This window comes from Armigeres subalbatus, chromosome 2 (assembly GCF_024139115.2).
Source record: "Armigeres subalbatus isolate Guangzhou_Male chromosome 2, GZ_Asu_2, whole genome shotgun sequence".
NCBI lineage: Eukaryota > Metazoa > Arthropoda > Insecta > Diptera > Culicidae > Armigeres > Armigeres subalbatus.
Genome location: NC_085140.1, coordinates 15,525,278 through 15,544,758, shown reverse-complemented (window position 1 = coordinate 15,544,758; position 19,481 = coordinate 15,525,278). Strand labels below are relative to the sequence as shown.

The 19,481-nt window shown below is 38.0% G+C and overlaps 1 protein-coding gene across 1 annotated transcript in view; it reads right to left on the bottom strand.

The window, feature by feature from the left end:
- LOC134217922 (uncharacterized) overlaps positions 1–19,481 on the bottom strand; it is a 200,068-nt gene that overhangs the window by 140,501 nt on the left and 40,086 nt on the right. The gene's annotated exons all lie outside the window — the stretch shown is intronic.

Here is a 19,481-nt window from a genome sequence, read left to right as displayed (position 1 = left end):
ATTTTTAAAATTTGAAAGAAAAACTAAATTGTTCTTCAATTTAATTTTGGCTCAACATTCGACCAATTTCGGACTTTGCACTTTTAAAAAAAATATATATTTTCGAGAGGTCAAAAAATGCGTTGTTTGTCGAGTTGGTATTGACTATAGGTCAAGAAATCGACTGATTATTGATGGGAAAGGTTACTTTCGCGGTTTTTCGCGAAAATGTTTAAATTTCGCAGCTAACATCAAACTTCGCGGATTTCTACCACCCATACATATTTACAAAGTAAATTTACTCTATATTGTAAATTGAATACCACCGTAAAGTTGAAAAAAAAGAAACAACAATAGATCGAAGAGACAAAAGGTCGACAGAAAAAAAGTCGAATAGACAGAGATTAGAGGTTTTATTCTATCTATTATGCATGGGCTGTTTTTACGAGTTATGTCTTATAATATAAACAAACGCTATTCTTTAGAGTTAACTTAACTCTCTAAAACCCAAATTTGTGTTCTCGCTCAAAATCACTATTTTGCTGCCCAGGCAAAAAAATTAAACTCGCGATTTCATCAATGTCACCTTTTTAGAATGTTGTTTGTCTAGTTTAAAATTAATTTTTAACCAGATTTGAACAAGCATTAAAGTTTATATTGTTATTCAACTTAAACAACTTTTTGAAATCCGAACAATTTAAATTTTCTAAAATTTATCAAAATACACCGTCTAAAGCCGTTACTAGTTGACTTTAGTAAATGAAACAGTAATAAGGGTCCAGTAAAAAATTACGTAACACAAATTTGGGCAATTCCTACTTTACAGTGTAACGTAATGGTTTCTAATAATAAAAGTATAATTTATTTTTCCGTTTATATTTACTTCAAAATAAATTTTACTCCCGTTAAAATGTATCGTTTTTTCAGCACATGAAAATAAAATTATTATCACTAGAAGATGGTATGTTAAGCCAAAAATGATATATTTCGAATGATCATTTTAAGAAAATGAGTGAAGGACTAGTTTCAGGAAATAAGATTCAAGTAAATAAAGCCTAGCAACACTTTGATAAAAATATTGATTTGACAATATACCTTGAGCTTGAGCTTGATTGACTGCCCGTAGTTGCTACTCCATTATGACCAGATCAGCTGTTTTTGCACCGAGAACCTACAGATGTTTGCTTGGGACTAGCACAAGTCAATGTAGGGAAGGGGGAGAAAAAGATGATGCAATCACTCGGCCACTGCAAGCCGAATATACCTCTGTACATGCCACGATTTCATGCGGAACTATACTTGTGACAGATATATGATGCGAAAATCACTGTACAGCATAAAATCATATATCTGTCACCCAGAATCACGTTGGTATTACCCAAGCAATGATGATTCTACGCTGATACGTACCCTGCTCTGCGCCCGTTGTATACAACGTTACAGGTACAGCGCAAAGCAAATTTGAATGCAAGCAATGCTAGTAACGCATACAATGGCGCCATCTGGTTGCGGTCACTACCCATCACTGACGTTAAAACATAATAAGAAAAATGAGTTTTTTCTTGTTGGAATATGAAAACGACCAATGAACGTGTTCGTCGGCGATATATTTGTATATTCCATTTTAGTTCAAACTACTTATTTTACAAATATATATGCCACATCATATCACTAAATTTACTAAATGATTTGTTCAGTAGGCATATTGTAACTGTTTGTCCTGGTTATACTTGATGACCTTAAATAATTTTCTTTTGCTATTATCAGCTTTTTTGAACTCTGAGTTTCAGACAAGTCTGGAACGCTGATCTTTTTGCCTTTCTCGTATACTAAGTATACGGAAAGGCTATAGAACTGCTCCAAAACCGAACTTTTTATAGAAGGCTCGGAGACCCATAGTGTTATATACCAATCGACTCAGCTCGACGAATTGAGGTGATGTCTGTATGTGTGTGTGTGTGTGTGTATGTGTACAAAAATGTGAGACACGTTTTTGGGCATTTATCATTATCCGATTTGCTCGCAACAAGTTGCATTCGACGCGGAATGCAGTCCCATTGGTTCCTATTTAAAATTAGATCGATTGAACTTTGCGTTTCGGAGTTATGGCCAAAAAACTGTTTTTACGTGCAAAAAAAAAGCAAAATGCTCCAATCTGGATTCGAACTCGTGATCTCTTGATCGGGAAGCGGCTATTACACCACAGCACCATCGATACACATAGCATGTGACAAGATACATACTAATATCAATCATCGAATTGGTCATATATTCATTACCTCTATAAGCATCAGAGTTTATCCTGCTAGGGTACCGATTCCTATTCTGGAAGTATTAATGGATCGAGAAAAGAAAATATTAGCTTTTACCGTTGATTATTAAAGTATACAGTTTCAATACATTAACTTAGAGCAAGATTGCCGGTGGTGAGTATAAGCCGTTTGGCAGCGCAGTATCATTACTTGACACTTTTCCGATCGCTACTAAACGCGCTGCTAAAACAGTAGCGCAGCGGACAGGTGATCAAATTTGGTAGCGCGATAACAGTGCTGCTATTTGATGAACTATTAAATGTCACCTGTACGGAATGCAGCCACCAAACCACCAACCGAAAATAGTGACAAGTGCGAAAAAGAGTGACTAAACTAAAATGACAGCGCTGCGAGGATGATCAAAACACTCGCGCCCAGTAATGATGCTGTAATAGATGAACTATTGAAATCGCTTGGATACGCTGTTTCTTTAATTGAGATAAAAGTAGATTCACTATTAATTTGAGGATGTTAATGCAAAATTATATTGGTATAATTGCATAATTACATTCAAACTAGTAGACACATATGTGTATAATAATGGGAATTATCAATAAGAACCCCTCAGGTTACGGGTGCCCTATGCAAATTACCAAATAGTAATTTGGGGTGACCTTTTTACGATAGGATATCCGTTCAATAATTAAAAATCCTCTTCTCTGCTAAACGTTAGACATGACTTTTCTCATGTCTTATTGCTATCAAGCGCTAAGAAAAGCACGAATACCCTATATAACAGCCTGTACATACTCATCAGTCCTCATATAGCAATTTCAAAAAGCATCGTGCTTTGTTTAACACGTTCAACGCTCTCCCATTCGAATGCGCCTAAAAGAAGGAATGGCAATGTGCCGTCGCGCAGTGGTGGTCCCCCATACAAATCCCGGATAAAAATTAACAGTAACTTGTATGACATAACCCATTGAAATACAATAGATTATGTGGTAAACAATACAAACTATTGTACGCTTATTATAAAATTTTCACGGTTGTTAAAGATCTTTATTGTACTTACATTAGAAGTACAATATATTTAAATGTTACCGATACATTATATAATATTTTCATTGTTTGCTTATGTTTAGCATTGCTCCTCCAAAAACTTAACAAATTATGAAAGTATTCTATCTGGATGATCAGGAAATCCGTCTTAAAGAAAAAAATAATATAATTTTGGAATCTTTCATGGATTTATTATATTGATGAAATAACAATTGAAAACAATAAAATAACAATAGCTTTGCTTATTCAATGAAAAAAAAATATATCGATTCTCAAGAATATATTTTCATATTGCAGGTCTATAAATGTTATGTAATAAAAATTTGAATTAAAAAAATGAAAGAGAATAAAAACTTTTGCTTATCATTTCACACGGAGAATGGATGGATTAATTTTAGCGTGTACAGTTTTGTTTATCATTAGTAGAAAGACAAAAATAATGAAACTGTATGGTGCAGGAAGTGTCTTTTTCATTGCTGTTTTTGGTGCTGGGCAAGCGGTAGATCACTGGCTTCTGAATCGAGGTAAATATCTAAAGTGTTATCAAATATATTATATTAACAATATAGCTCACTCTCACGCAATACTGGCGACCCATGCTTTAGCGTATGTGGCGCCACCCGTGGCAGAAATGCAACTACTACACGCTAAAATTTCGCGCAACCCTAATTGACGTAAGTGGTGTCAAATCTAAATAGCGAGAGTCCTTCATGAAAAGGACGGAATGGCAAAACTGTGGAATCGATACAATTTTTTAACTAATTAGTTCAACAGGAAGCGTAAACTCTATTTCTGAAGTTTGCGACCAGTTCCTCATGGCGAGCAGTTTATTGCGGATCATAATCATACACCATACCTAAAGCAACTTTATTTCATTATTTTACCTGTACTACGTGAATTCGTGCCCATCATAAGATGCATAGTACATGCCTGGGAGGGCGCTCTCGATACTACACATCAAATTAAATACATACTGTCATAACGCAACAAGTAAATTTTCAACAAGAAAGCAATCAACGTAGGCGCCACCTGAAAAGACTAAATTTTGTTTTGTGCGTTATTGTTGTTAGGTAGGTATATTGCCTTCAAACATTTTCTTGTCAAGTGTTTCGTTTTCGGCTCACACTGACAGCTACATTTCGACTCGGCTTGACAAACACATTTTTGAATCTGTTTCTCCCTCCCAGGTACACGCTATTCTAAGATTACCCAGGGATTTATCCGAATTCTGCGTCGTCTAAAGAGTTGTAAAAATCTGAGTAAACGTCAAAATGAATTTGTGCCATTTGTACTAAAATCTGGGTAAATTGAACATCACCACTTTCGGATTTAACAACATGCTTCTCGATGAAAATCTCTCTTTTTTTATCGAATGCAGCAAATCTAAGGTAAGAATAGTGAAACACTTTATGGAAGTAATTATTATTATTATTATAGAGTTTAGGCACTTCCTCAGCAAACGTGCTGGGGATTTGCATCTACCCCGGGCAATCTAAATGCCAAAGGGATTAGGCTCTGTGGATCTCATTCGCCGGTTGACTTAAAATCCTATAATAAACGTTTGCACCGGATGTATTAGTTGTGGTGATTCAGGAACCTTCTTACAATACTGCAAGTTACAAGAACCACTGTCTTTTGGATGCTATGGAGGTTATGAGATAGTTCCAGCTCTCCTAAGGATCTCAGAAGAAATCCCCGGACCACTCCGGTAGCTGAGATAACAACCGGAATTATACGCACGTCCTCCAGGTGCCACATCTGCTTCAACTCCTCCGCCAAGTCGTGGTACTTCGTTATCTTGTTGGAGAATGTTGTTTGGACATTATGGTCTAGCGGTACAGCAATGTCGATGAGGGTTACCCGCTTCATCCTTTTGTCGTAGACCACAATATCGGGCCGATTGGCACGAATGAGGACATCCGTTATGATCTCGCGATCCCAGTACAGCTTCACGAAACTATTTTCCAGAACCGGGACAGGCACATATTTGTAGTAGGCGACAAACTGGTTAACCAAGTTGTGCTTTAAAGCAAGTTGTTGGTGCACAATCTTGGCTACTTCGTTATGACGACCGAGATAGGCTGAATCAGCTAAGGCTGAACACCCGGACACGATATGTTCGATCGTCTCTCCTACTGAATTGCACTTCCTGCAGCGGTCCTCCACGTTTTCGTGCAATATATAGTGCCGATAGTTCTTCGTCGCAATTACCCGGTCCTGGATGGCTACCATGAATCCTTCTGTTTCCGAGAAGAGTTCACCCCGCACCAGCCACGTATTCGACGCCGCTTTGTCGATATATTCCAGCTCCAGTTGATGGGGGTGCGACCCATACAACTCCTTCTGCTTCCACGATGCGATCATCTCGTCGACAGATTTGATGTCGCAATTCAGCTGATAGTCCTCCTGCGCCAGATGCAGGGCACTGAATCCGTGGTCAGCTTCACACACAGCGCGATAGATTTCGTGGCGGTTCTGGCTTTCCACGAAGTATCTTCGCAACTGCTGGATCTGGGAAACACATAGTGTTTGTATATCGGTGACGCCTCTTCCTCCTACTGTACGTGGCAGGGTGACTCTCTCAATGGACGATTTTGGATGGCGCATGCGATGCTTAGTGAACGCCACTCGTACTGCTCGTTCTAACGCCTCCAAGTCAGTCTTGGTCCACTTCACTACCCCGAAACTGTATGTCAACAAGGGCACAGCAAACGTGTTTATCGCCTTCACCTTGTTGCCGGCCGACAAGAGGCTCTTCAAAATACCGTTGACACGATGCAAGAACTTTTCCTGCAGCTCTTTCTTGATCGTCGTATGGCGAATTCCTTTCAGTTGCAGGAAACCTAGGAACTTGTAAGTTTCGCCTTCAACCATGTTTCGAATCTCCTCCTGTTCGTTGACGCGGAAACTGTCGGCATCCACCAGGTGACCCCGGTGTAGATGTATGGATCGACATTTATCGATACCAAACTCCATCCGGATGTCGTTGCTGAATACCGTTACAAGCCGCAGAAATTGGTGCAGCTTCTCCACAGATTCCGCAAACAGCTTCAAGTCGTCCATAAAGAAGGTGTGGGTAATGTTTGTACTCCTTTCCCCACTCTTCAAATGATAGCCATAGTTGTGTTGGTTGAGTGCTCTGCTAAGAGGGTTCATGGCAAGGCAAAACCATAGAGGACTAAAGGTATCGCCTTGGAATATGCCCCTCCTGATGCTGAGAGTCCTGGACCGTAACACCTTTTCTCCGTCGGTAATGTGTAGGGATGTGCTCCACATCCCCATAGCGTGCTGCATTAGCCTGATGACGTTACCGTCTATCTTATACAACTGCAGTACCTTAAGAAGGTACGAGTGAGGTACTGAGTCGTATGCCTTTTTATAGTCGATATACGCCATGCTCAGGTTTCTTTGCTTGTGGGTGGCCTGCCCAACAACGACTGCATCAATGATGACCTGATCCTTGCAGCCTCGTGTGTTACGTCGACAACCTTTTGTTCCTCGGTCATCAGGTTGTTGACGTCGCAATGGTTCTGCATCCTCCTCGCTATTACCGATGACAGTACTTTGTTTACACTCGAAAGACACGTTATTGGTCTGTACTTGTCTAGGTTCAAAGTACTCCGATCCTTCGGCAGAAGATAAGTGACACCCCTAGTGATGAATTCCGGTAACTGCCCGTGGTTATCTAGTACCATGTTAAAGCATTTCGACATCCGGCCGTGGACCGTTGGGAGTATTTTTATACCAAAAATTATGCACAAAATCGGGCCTTGGTGCAGCCCAATTCCTGGTATACCAGGTGGCCTCACGTATGTCTTGGGCTGTTACGTTGATAGCGGTCATGTCTCCAATTCCACTAAAATATCGCTTTTCATCTGCCATGCACACCCCATCGCCTTTGTGTATGACGGGGTTCTCCCATAGATTGGACCAAAATTGCGTGACTTCTCCAATCTCCGGAAGGCCCTCGCCAAAGTCGGCTTTGTCGTTTCGGATGTGGTTGTAGAACTCCCTTTCGTTGATGTTGAACATTCGATTTTGCTCCTTCCTCTTCGAACATTCTCCATAACGTCGCAGTCGTTTAGCAAAAGCACTCAACCGCTGTACATGGGTGTCGAGGATCTCAGTTATGTTCGCCTCGGTGAGATCACGGAGTTCTGTGGGTTTCACAATTTCAGCAACATTCCGAACTAGCCTGGTTGATCGATTCCCCTGCTTGTACTGTGTTAATCGACCAACCTTTGACCGCAGTGTGGCGATGCGGTTCTCCAGACGTCGCATCCACGCGGGTTTTCGTGCTTTGGGGCGTGCGCGTCCATCACTCTCACCTTGTGGGCGCGTTCGCAATCCCAACGTTCTTACAACAGCCACTGCAGCCGAATACACGATAAATTGCAGCTCCTCAAGGTTCTCCACGGTTTCCAAGTACTGTGGCAAAATATCCTATTATTATTATTATTATTATTATTATTATTATTTTATTATTAACTTTCAACTGACTTCTAGAGTCTTATTGAAATAATTTCTTAATACTAAACACTAATACATAACATCAACGAGTACATTCATAAACAGTGCAATTTAAATGAGCTATATAACAGTGTCCATAGACAAAATTATTACAGTTAAATATTCAACAACATCACACTTGAACTTCTTGTTAAAGCATACAATTCAATTAGGTATGTTTGGGTTTCCAAAAAGTACGTCGATTTTCAAATTCCCTGAACTTTACATTTCTCGGCCAAGTTGACGGATTCATGGCCAAGGGCTTCAACTTCTTATCTAACACAATCTTGAAAGATATGTAATCTTGCTCATGCAATCTTTGTTTCGATACAAGCCTACGTACCCTAATATTACTACTATCAACAATATTCAAACAGGAACACACTAGTCTTTCTACATCGGTTTCTTTTGCTGCACGATCAATATTCGTAACAAAGAGAGAAAATGTATCATCGAAATCAGGTTGGGCCAAATCACTGTTGTCACTCATAGATTCATTCCCATTTTTAGTCCCATTTAGCAAATTACTAAAATGCACTGAAGTTGAAACAGGGGTTGAGTGGTGTCCATTGTCCGGGGTTGGCTGGAGCTGTGTGTTTTGAGTTGCCATCGCAGCGAGCGTGTAGATGATATTGTCCACCTTTTCTTTGAGTTCTTCAATTTCGGTTTCACAAGTCGTTTGATGTTTGCAGCAAGTCTCAATATCTTCTTCACGGATGATCTCATTAGAACTGTTGGCATCACGAACAGTACAAAAATCCAGCAAACATTGGTCGCACATCCACAGGACGTTTTTAGAGAAAAGCGCGCTCACTGTTGCCTCCGACAGACCAACGCATGTAGCGTGATATCGCTTGGCACATGCTCCCTCACATATTGTGTAGCGCTCGTTATTTCGATCAATGGTGCACGAACACTTGTTGCACTGCATTGTTGCGATCCTGATCACTCTCTATATGATGAAATGGTGGCTTGTAGGTAGAGCGATGATAGAGTTTCTACGCACAAATATTTCAGCGGAATTTGACGGACTTCCCACGAGCGAATCGCAATGAAATTGAACAGCACAGTAGATCAGAACAGCATCCAGATATAGAAGTTATAGATAATATTTAACGATCAAGCAGCAACAATTTACAATTCAAAATTAGCGGAGCAGTTTCAATCGAACAACCACAAAGAGCTGCGTTCAATGGATGAGATGCCGTCAGTGAAAAGGGTTTATCTCTTAATGTCTAACCATTAAAAAAACCCAAGGATTAAAAAGTCGATTTGACGAATCTGATAGCACTCCCACGCAAACCAACCAACACGTAGATGAATGCTTCTGCTATCTGTTGGTGGTGTTGGTTCGTGTGGGAGTGCTATCAGATTCGTCAAATTGACGTTTGAATCATTGTTTACAAAAGCAGATAAGTCTTTTTGAAAATTTGGTATTGAATTTGGTATTTCAGGAGAAACGTCACATATACACGCTTAGAAGATAATGGCCAAAACAAGTTTATCGACCATTTCAGATAACAGATGGTGCTGTATTCACTAGTAAGGTTGTCTCTATTTTGATGTATGGGGAAGAGCGAAGTGACCTATATTGTTAATATAATATATTTGGTGTTATACTACAAAAGTTCAATGTACAGTCGCGCTTTGCTGCTTGGGTCACAAACTCGACCCAATTAACGAATTCTGTTATCAATTTGAACTCGTGCATTTCAACTTGAACATCGCAAATGACACAACATCCAATGACGTCAAAACCCATTTTCGGCGTTTGCATTGAATTTTGATGTATGAATGCTTTTTAGATGTGCCATGGCCCAACCAGCGGTGACTCAACTAAAAAATGACACATGTATTATAATCCCAACCAGCGAATCACGACTGTAAAGAGCCCCGCACATAGCATACGTTTACGTTGCTTTGACACATTTCCCATGGGAAAACTGTAAAAAGCAAACGTATCCTATGTGCGGGGCTCTTGATGCACGCAGTGGCTCATCCCGAACAAAAAAAATAAATGTTATCATCATAATACCTGATGATATTGATGCGGGAGAAATCTTTAAAGTACCTTCAAGAGGGTCCTTGATTTCTATCGTCGAAGTAATTCGGAACATTTTTGGTAACATGTATCTTTGTTCTCTTTCAGAAATGAAGCTTATGATAAAATACTGCTGCTCGGTGCCTTCACTGATTCAAGAGCATTAGTGGCTATCATTGGCCAATCTCACCAAAGAGATATATAATAAGAACTGATGCAAGTATTTTTTTTTTCTTTTGTTCTCGACGTACTTTTTCTAATAAAACTGACATTCTTTTATAATTTACATTTTCACAGGTTTATATGTATGTGTTCAAGAATAACTCCGATCCTTCGATTCGTATAGCGGGCTGCGTCTTTGCCGATTTTCAGCGTTTATGCACCCATGTCCAAATAACAGCAAAGCGAGTTAAAATGAAAGAGAAAAAGTTTGAACTGAATTAAAATTATATTCAAAATAAAATAATTTGTAAAATAATTTATTGTATTGTATTTTTATTGTAATATTGGATTATAATGTTTTCTAAATCCTGTTGTTTTTCTACTGTAAAACAATAGAAAAAGTAATTGAAAACCTTTAAAACACTATGTTTTCTATCGTTTTGTCGCTCGAAATCATCCCATTGAAGAACCGTAAAATCAATTGTTTTGCTCCGAATTTTGTATGGAAAATTTTCGATTTTTTTATTGTAAAGATACATAACAACCCCCCTTTTTTATTGTAAAAGTCCCATTTACCATTCATTTTATCGTGGAAAACCATTATTTCTCATGTGATTTTATTGTCAAAATTCCATTATATTCAATGGTAAAAACTTTGTTTTAAATGGTGCTGGAACAATACAAATTATGATATTTTAATGATATTTTTTATCCGGGAATGCTCGACTAAACCTACGATTGCGCTTAAAATTTAGCAACAGTAATTTTGTAACGCTGAATTCATTTTGAAATTTAAATAGTTATCCAACATATGCTATGCTATCCAAAGACTTGCGGAAGCCCATGACTTAGGATCACAGCAGCGTCTTAATTCTAACCTTGAAACAGTAAATTTTCCGCTTTGGTGCAGCAAGGCGCAATTCGCCAAACTAACCACTGTTAAGTGACAAAATATATATTTCAATGCATCATATCAGTTCTTTCCGAATCTTTCCCGATACAAAATTCAGTCAAATTTAATTTTCCCATACATATATGTTTATGAGATACTTTACACCATCAACTTGAACCATGTCACCAAAAATTAAATTTACTAACTACAATTAACAAATTGAGGAATTATCATTGACTAAATGTGCAAATTTGAAATAATATCAGCTTCACGAAAGAACGATTTGTTTTGGGTTTTGTCTGGGTTTCCGCCACTGTGGATCGGTCGGCTTAACCATCGTAGCATCAGCGGCAAGCCGTGCTTCTGTTCTATTTTTACGCATATGCATCATTCTTTGTGGCGTTCAATCAGCATATGGGAGCGCAGCTGGTGTGCGGGAAGACGCGGGACGCATGCGCAGTCGCTTCAGTCTCTTGCCGTCGGATGAATATTGCCGAAGGAAGCATCACCATCACACATCGCATTGCGCGCGGCAATGTTCTATTTTTAGCTCAGCTGGGTTGAATGTTGATCCGAGCAAATGAGATTTGGGGAAACTGGTTCATGAGTATTACGGAAAAAAAAGGAAAATTTGGATGTCTGCGCGGAAATAACGCGCAGAGGGAAATCCCCGGTCTTAATTCCTTGGATATAGCGTCTGCTGCCCCATAAACTCGCAAGCTTCTAATTTGATTGAAAATTTTGTCTTTTCTATTCAGTAAGGCATCTTTTCTTTGTGCATTGAAGCAATCGAATATAATTTTCCACTTATGTTTACTCTCTATTGAAACTCGGTGGGCAAGTTTAATTACTACCAAGGTAAATCAAAGGCTATTTTGTTTCTGCTAACAATCATTAAAGAAAACTGTTGAGTACATATCGATTCTCAATTTATGCATTTATGTTTCATTTCCTAACTCCTTCATCATCTAAAGTTCAGACCTGAATTCTTTCAAATATCCCAAATAATCAGATGGATTCAATTATAGAAATGTCATGAATATAAATATAAACAATACACAGCATTAGGTTCCATTGATTATTAGCATGTTAAATACAAAAATTTTGTTTGAATTTTCTAGTATTCAAAACTTTTCTTGCAATGCGTAATATTATACCACACTCCTAGAAAATATGAGTTTTGAAAAAAATAAGATGGCTAACACGAGAGGACCGAACTTAAATCCTCTGATTGAAAGCCTATCACGTTACCCCTCAGCTATCTTTGTTTCTTGAAAGGCCAGTGTTCGAAGAACAAGAGGCTACGCGATTTGCAATAAATAACTATTTCACTGCATCAAGACATCGGCTGCTTGTGCATACGTGCGGTAACGCACCAGGTGCTGTGCTTTGGTTCGGTGGCATTTAATCGGGCGTTGAAAAATATAAACCGTTTTGACTCGAGTCCCGAAAATGACTCATATTCCGAACACTCGCATTTAAATGGCTATATCAACCTTATTCGCGTGGTTCTTTCCATAGGATATTAATTTCGTTTGTAAAGCACTCGGATTATGTAGGAGAAACTGAGTTTTGGAAGGATTCGGAGAAAACTTTCTATTTTAGGAAGTCAGTAGAAAAAGTATCCAAACTTTTCTATAATCCAAGTATGTTTTAGATCATTTAATAGTCTTAGTTCGATCATTGACAATCTACAATGACTCATTCCAGAGGTTAAATGTCAAAACGTGTTACAGCGGAGTTCTAGTGCGAATATTTTTCTAAAGCTCTGCCTAATAGTTTGTTGTTTTGATTCAACTAATAATAGAGTTAAAGCACTAGTTACTAATACTAAATGATAACAAAATTTCGATCAGTCTGTATAATAAGTTACTGCAACTAGCGCTATAACTATGTTATTAGTGCCATAGAAACAACAATTAGGCAGAGTTGTAAAAACCTTCGCTCTAGAAGTCCTCCACATATCACGTTTGAAATTTAACCTCTGGAATGAGTTATTGACAAACTACTAAATTATCGAACCTATATAAAACCGCTCATAAAAAAATCTACTCCTCCGCTCATTTTTGGTCGCAACGAAAAATACGCGCCTACGAACAACATACCTCCAGAAAAAAAAAGCCAATTCGATATTTTTTTAATTTGGCCGCCACGTGGTACTTTCCGGCGGTGAATGCTTGGATAGCTCGTGCTATTTGTACTGCGGAGAAATTTTTCACATCTTTGAGAGCCTTGGAAAATGATCACGAAAGTTGTCATTTTGTTGCAAGGCACAATACTAATGATCGAAAACATCCTTGCCACAATCCATAACAAATTACATGAAGGCAAGCAACGATTTTCGATTTTCTGATAGTATATCAGGTATGTAATCATTACGATATAAATTATTGCACAATATGAGCTCAAAAACACTAGCTCTATCACGCGTAATCTATCAGATTTTGTACTTGGATAGTTTACCTGTAGAGTGATCTGATAAATAGTTTTGGATCAGTTTAGAAATCAAAATAATCAATTTTAACCATACATTCATAATTACTGCGAAATGCTTTCCATATAAAGAAAAGCAACCCCAGTAGAATTCTGATCAGATTTTTTTTAAATCAGATCAAATTTATAAATCTTGTTGAAAAGTGTTTGAATGATAATGACAAAAACGGAACTACTCATTAGCAAAAATAGACCTTTCCCGTCAAAAATTTTTATTCGCTTAAGTATTTTTTAAATTTAAAACAAAAATCGAAAAAGTGCTGTTTTTTAAGATTGGCCCGATTTTGAACGAACATCGAGTGATTTTTTTCAGGTCGGTTAACACGTGCACACGTTTTCGGTTTTTGTTTTCGATTTAATAGTTAGAGGCTTCAAAGAACCCATATTTTCTTTGGGAAAGTTGACCTTAAATAAGCCAAAGAATCGACTGAAACAATGAAACGAAATACAATTTTTGACGGGGATGGTCAACTGAATTTTTATCTAAATGAAGAATCATATTATTCAAAACAACAATTTCAGCTGGATTCTGGCTTCAAAACGGAATTTTCAGAAAAAGTGTGTGTATGTGCATGTGTGTGCAAAAAAAATCTAACTTATTTTTCGAAATCTTATCTTGAACCGATTATTTAAACAGGGAATCCTGTCATATTGTTTCACATTAAAAATCAGGCCGAACTGGGGAATGGGCTCAAAAGTTATGGCCAAAAAACAAATTTTTATACTATGTCTGAAACTCGATTTGTGCAATTGCACAACCTCATCACATTTTCCGGGCACTTAACCTCATCCGATTTGCTTGCAACAAATTGCATCCGGCAGCAATTATTACAATGTGTATAAACAAATGTGAATTTTCAATTCAATCTATCTTTATTTACGAGATTTTCGACCCTAGGCCGGTTCATCTGGTATAAACAAATGTGAAAAATAAGTCTTATTCACCAATTGTTATTTTCGACTTTTCATATATGTTTATTAACCATTTTGAACGAGCGAGAAAGGCATCATCACCGCTAGGTGGATTAATCTGGGTTTTTTCTTAATTTCTTGTAATTATTCCTTATAAAAAGGAAACGTCAACATATTTTCTATTTATATTTGAACTAATTATTTCCCAACAATTAAATGAATATTTCATCGCCTATACAATAAGTAATACTTAACAGCACGGATATCTCCATCAATCCTTTTATTAATTTTAAAATTGCAGTCCTGGATTCACTGATTCAGCCTGCTCGATCCGAATTGCCCGGAGAATGTCCCGCATTACCACATGTTAAATCTGTAAATTCTGGATGAGCTAAGGAATTCATAAGAAATTGGATTTAAAAAAATGGTCCACATCCGAAAAACCAGGAGAAAAAAGAAATCTTGGACACTCTAGAGGGTTTTTTGAGAATCTAGGCCATTTCCGTATATGTACTGAAAAATCAACGAAAATAGAAATAATTTGTCAAACTCTGAATAACGTAGGAATCTGAAGAATCTTAAATATTTGATTACCCGGGAGGATTTAAAGAATGTGGGAATATTAAGAATTTGTATGATTCACAGAGGTAAACGTGTCTGAAGATATTCTGTAAAGTTAAGATCATGACAATGATCCAATCGAAGCTCTAGAATCTAAGAAAATGGGATATCAGAAAATGTGAGAAATCCTTTTCGAGTATCCTTATATTAGCAAATATCTACAAAGTTAGGAAAACGCCTTCAAAATCCGAAGAATGAAAACAATCACAGTGATTGTTCAGACTGAACACTTACATTTTTTTTAAATCACGATAATAAAGAATATAATAATAAATACTTACATATTTTGTAAGACAACGGACAATGCCAGAAAAATTTGCATATCGAAGAGTTTCCACGGTTGGAGGGGGAACAGTTTTTAATAGATATTTTTTTGGGCGTAAATAGGGTTTTTACGTTTTTTGTCAATCCCAATAATCAAAAAAGCTGTACATATTGTAATGTAATAATTTTGATAACGGCAATTTTACAGATAGTAGTGTTTCTTTACATCAATCGAAAATTCACCAAGTGTGTTTTGAACAACAATAAAAATGTTTAAAATAATCAGCAAAAGGCCGGATTTTAATAAAGTATGTATTTACATTTTAATAATATGTATACAGGTTATGTAAAAATGGAAAATATTTTTTTTATTATTTTGTTAAAAAAAGTCTATATGTAACGCAAATAATACTATAGTAACGCAGCGAATGGTAAAAAAATATGTGTGTCATCCTGCTGCTGTACGCGTACAACATGGTACGTGTATCACTGTACAGAAATCATATGTCTGTCGATAGTATTAGTGTTAGGTTCGAGGGGCCCAGGTTCGTCTTGGTTAACGAGCTACTAATGTGACAGATAGGAGAAAGTAGCTGATAGAATTTCTTATTGGATGTAGGAAACGAGCTTTTTTGTTCGTCAAGCTGAAGGTATGGTATACAAATGGAAACGGTATGGAAGTCCAGCGATTGCTAGAACATTCGAAATATAGAGAAAGATACAAAGTAGGAGAATGGAACGGTCCTGGACCTGTGTATGAGGCAGAAGCAGTAGCCATGTGACTACTAAGCCCTAAGGAACAAAGCAAAAATTGTAGAAAGAAATATTATCAGGTCAAGAAAATCTTATGATTAAAAGAAGGAAAACTTCAACAATTAAATATAATCAAGTGAAACACAAATAAATATAAATATGCGAATTCCGAAAGTACAGCCTATGACTAAAAGAAGGAAAAATTCAACAATGAATGGTTGATTAACACTCGTCGTTTTGCGTCATTTTTTTGTAATTTCAACTTTTTATCCCATCTCACCTTTTAACCGTTCATATTTTCGACCTCTAGACCTTCGACCTTTCGTCCTACAATTGAAATTTCTATTATTTGTTCTTTCAACCTTTCGTCCTTTCGATCTTTTAACCTTCGACCATTTGTCCTACAATACAACCAGTCCAATTTTTTGAAAACTTTACTAAATTTGCATAATCATAATTTACATAAATGCAATGAATTTCATTGACATTAACATAATAAATCTAGATATTTTTAGACAAAATGCCGTCAGTTCAGATTTTTCCGTTTTTAAAGTTTTTTTTTGGGTGCCGACAACCGATCACTTTTTTTTCTAAATGGCGTAAAATCCGCACTTAACAAAATTATTAATAAAATATTTCTAATAGAAAAGTTAAATCAAATTGTTTTACCAGTTTTTAGCTTATGTATGCCTATTAGGGTGGTTCAAAAATCGATTTTGCTCCACAGTGCTCATCTGATTCTTTACCATGTTCTGAGTGTCCTCTGAAAATTTGAGCTCATTTGGATTAAAACTGATTTAGCACAAGCCGTTTCAAGTTTGCATGCAAATTAGTATGGGGAAATTTATTTTTTCATTATACTGTGAATGACGTTCCCCCATTAAGCGCAGGTTAAAAAAAAACCTACATAGCTAAAAGGAATACTCAACAACTTTCACCCAACGAAAATCGCATGTAGATTAATCGCCCCAATAATTATTTATCGATTTTAAGACAGGTTGCGAATCTTTAGCCATGATTGTTAAACTTCTTTGAGGGCATCACTGAAAATGTGCAGTGCAACATAGTAGCCTGAATTTGTGTGTGCTATCTTCCGCGCCACGAGCAGCAATGTTGCCTATTGATGAGTTATGAAATTAGCTCCAGAAAACTACAGTATAGATTAAATTCGATTACTAATTTTTGGGGCGATTAATCAACATGCGATTTTCGTTGGGTGAAAGCTGTTGAGTATTCTTTTTAGCTGTGTAGGTTTTCTTTTAACCTGCGCTTAATGAGGAAGCGTCATTAACAGTATAATGAAATAATAAATTTCCCCATATTAATTTGCATGCAAACTTGAAACGGCTTGTGCTAAATCAGTTTTAATCCAAATGAGCTCAAATTTTCAGAGGACACTCAGAACATGGTTAAGAACCAGATGAGCACTGTGGAGCAAAATCGATTTTTTGAACCACCCTAGCCTATATTGCATTGCCTATAGGCTTTCGTTGGTATGCAAATATCACATCTTTGTTCAATTGGACGGAAGTTATGAAACAAGAATAAAAGGGTGCTGACAACCGCCCACCTTCCCCTATTATAACGGTCTTGAAAACCATTATTTGTTCTACAAAACTTCCCTAAACCATTATAAAACCTAAATGTTACTGGGGAGTGGTGGTGGTAGTGATCTGGTGCTGGATGGTGAAAAAGTTGAAATTGTAGAAGAATTTGTGTACCTTGGAAATCTAGTGACGTGCGATAATAATGTTACCCGCGAGATGACAAGGCGTATTACAGGTACGATTATTTTATTTATTTATTCAGACTAAGGTCGAAGTGGCCTGTGCAGTACATAAGAGTCTTCTCCATTCGGCTCGGGCCATGACCAACCACGCAGTCTACGGAGGGCCCGCCAGTCATCTTCCACCTGATCGATCCACCTTGCCCGCTGCGCACCTTTATAATTGATTGTTCCGGTGGCTTTATACAGCCATGAAACATGGCGTTAAAGGAAGCTGATCGGAGACCTTTCGGGGTATTTGAGCGTAAGTTGTTACTCGGCGGTAAACATTCGAATGACATCTGGCGGCGTCGCATGAATCATGGATATTGTTGGGCTTATACAAAACGGTAGACTACGGTGGGCTGGACACGATGTTCGTATGTCGAAAGCGCGCCAAGCGAAAATAATAGTTTTTAGAGAACCCGGAAGAGGCCGTAGGCTTCGTGGAAGGCCGAGAACACGATGGCATTTTGCAGTTGAAGAGGGCCTGAGGGCCCTCAACGTTCAGGGCGATTGGAAGCGGTTGGCCTAGGATCGAGTCCAGTGGAGGAGGATACTCCTTTCAGCGTAGATCGAACATCGTAGATCGTTCATCGAAAAGCTGTAGCCCATCAAGTATAAAGTAAATAATATACATCCCTAACATATTTCATTTCATATTTTAAAGACAGAATCACCGTCTTCGTCCTGAGGTCGCACAGACTGAACACTTAACATCTAGCATGAGACAACGGACAGGACATTTACACAGCACCCAGTAGACCAGTGGAGAACTTTTCGCTTTACGAAAAGTTTTCTACTTAACCGGGGTGACTTAACCTTTCGGTGATTTTTCCCAGTATTAAACTGACAGAAAGAACTGAATATGAATATTGAATTCTGCTGTTGAGAAATCTGACAAATATCACAGAAATATGCGAATTGGATTAAGTTTGTAACATCAGAACCTTGAATTAGGGAGGTCACCTTACAAGCGAAAGGTCATGGGTTCGATTCCCAGCCCCTCCAGCAAACCCTCGTCAGTCGCCAGATACGCTGCCTATACGGTGGCGTCAGGACCGGATTTAGCCGGAAGGGGGCCCCGGGGCCGACGGTATGTGGGGGCCCCAAAATGTACAAAAAATGTTGGTTTTGGTACATAAGATTTGTGGGGGCCCGGGGCCATGGCCCCCCCGGCCCCCCCATAAATCCGGCCCTGGGTGGCGTATTGGGAAGCGCCCTTACCGTTACGACTGCCTGATGACGACTGACAAATTGTTCTTCTCGGAGGCATTCCTCCAACATACCCGGATTAATGGCAACCGAACAATGCAACTATCATTGGATTCACGACACGGACAAATGAACACAATGGACTCACGGTGAGATGGACAAGACTCTTTATGGATTCTGACAGCAGAATACCACAGTAGATCTTGGCACAGTTGCGGTTAATACCAAATAAAGAAAGGAATAAAAAACAAAAAAGAACCTTGAATTGAGTAAACATTTTTTATCTCTGGCAGCTTGTGACTTAGTTTACGTGTAAAAAAGTTAGTTCTCTTATTTTATTAGAGAAACTAAACTACAGCAATTTGACTAAACTAACTAAGAAAAATGTCAAGGTAGTTATCTAAAACCGAAAAATATTCAAAAGATGATGCGATAAGGATGCAATCGACTCCTAGCTAATTATCCTTGATGCAACAAGTTGACTGAATTACGCGGTCATCTACTCTTTCACTCTGAACTGCGAATCAACCAATCGAGAGCGCCACGATTCGACTGATGTGC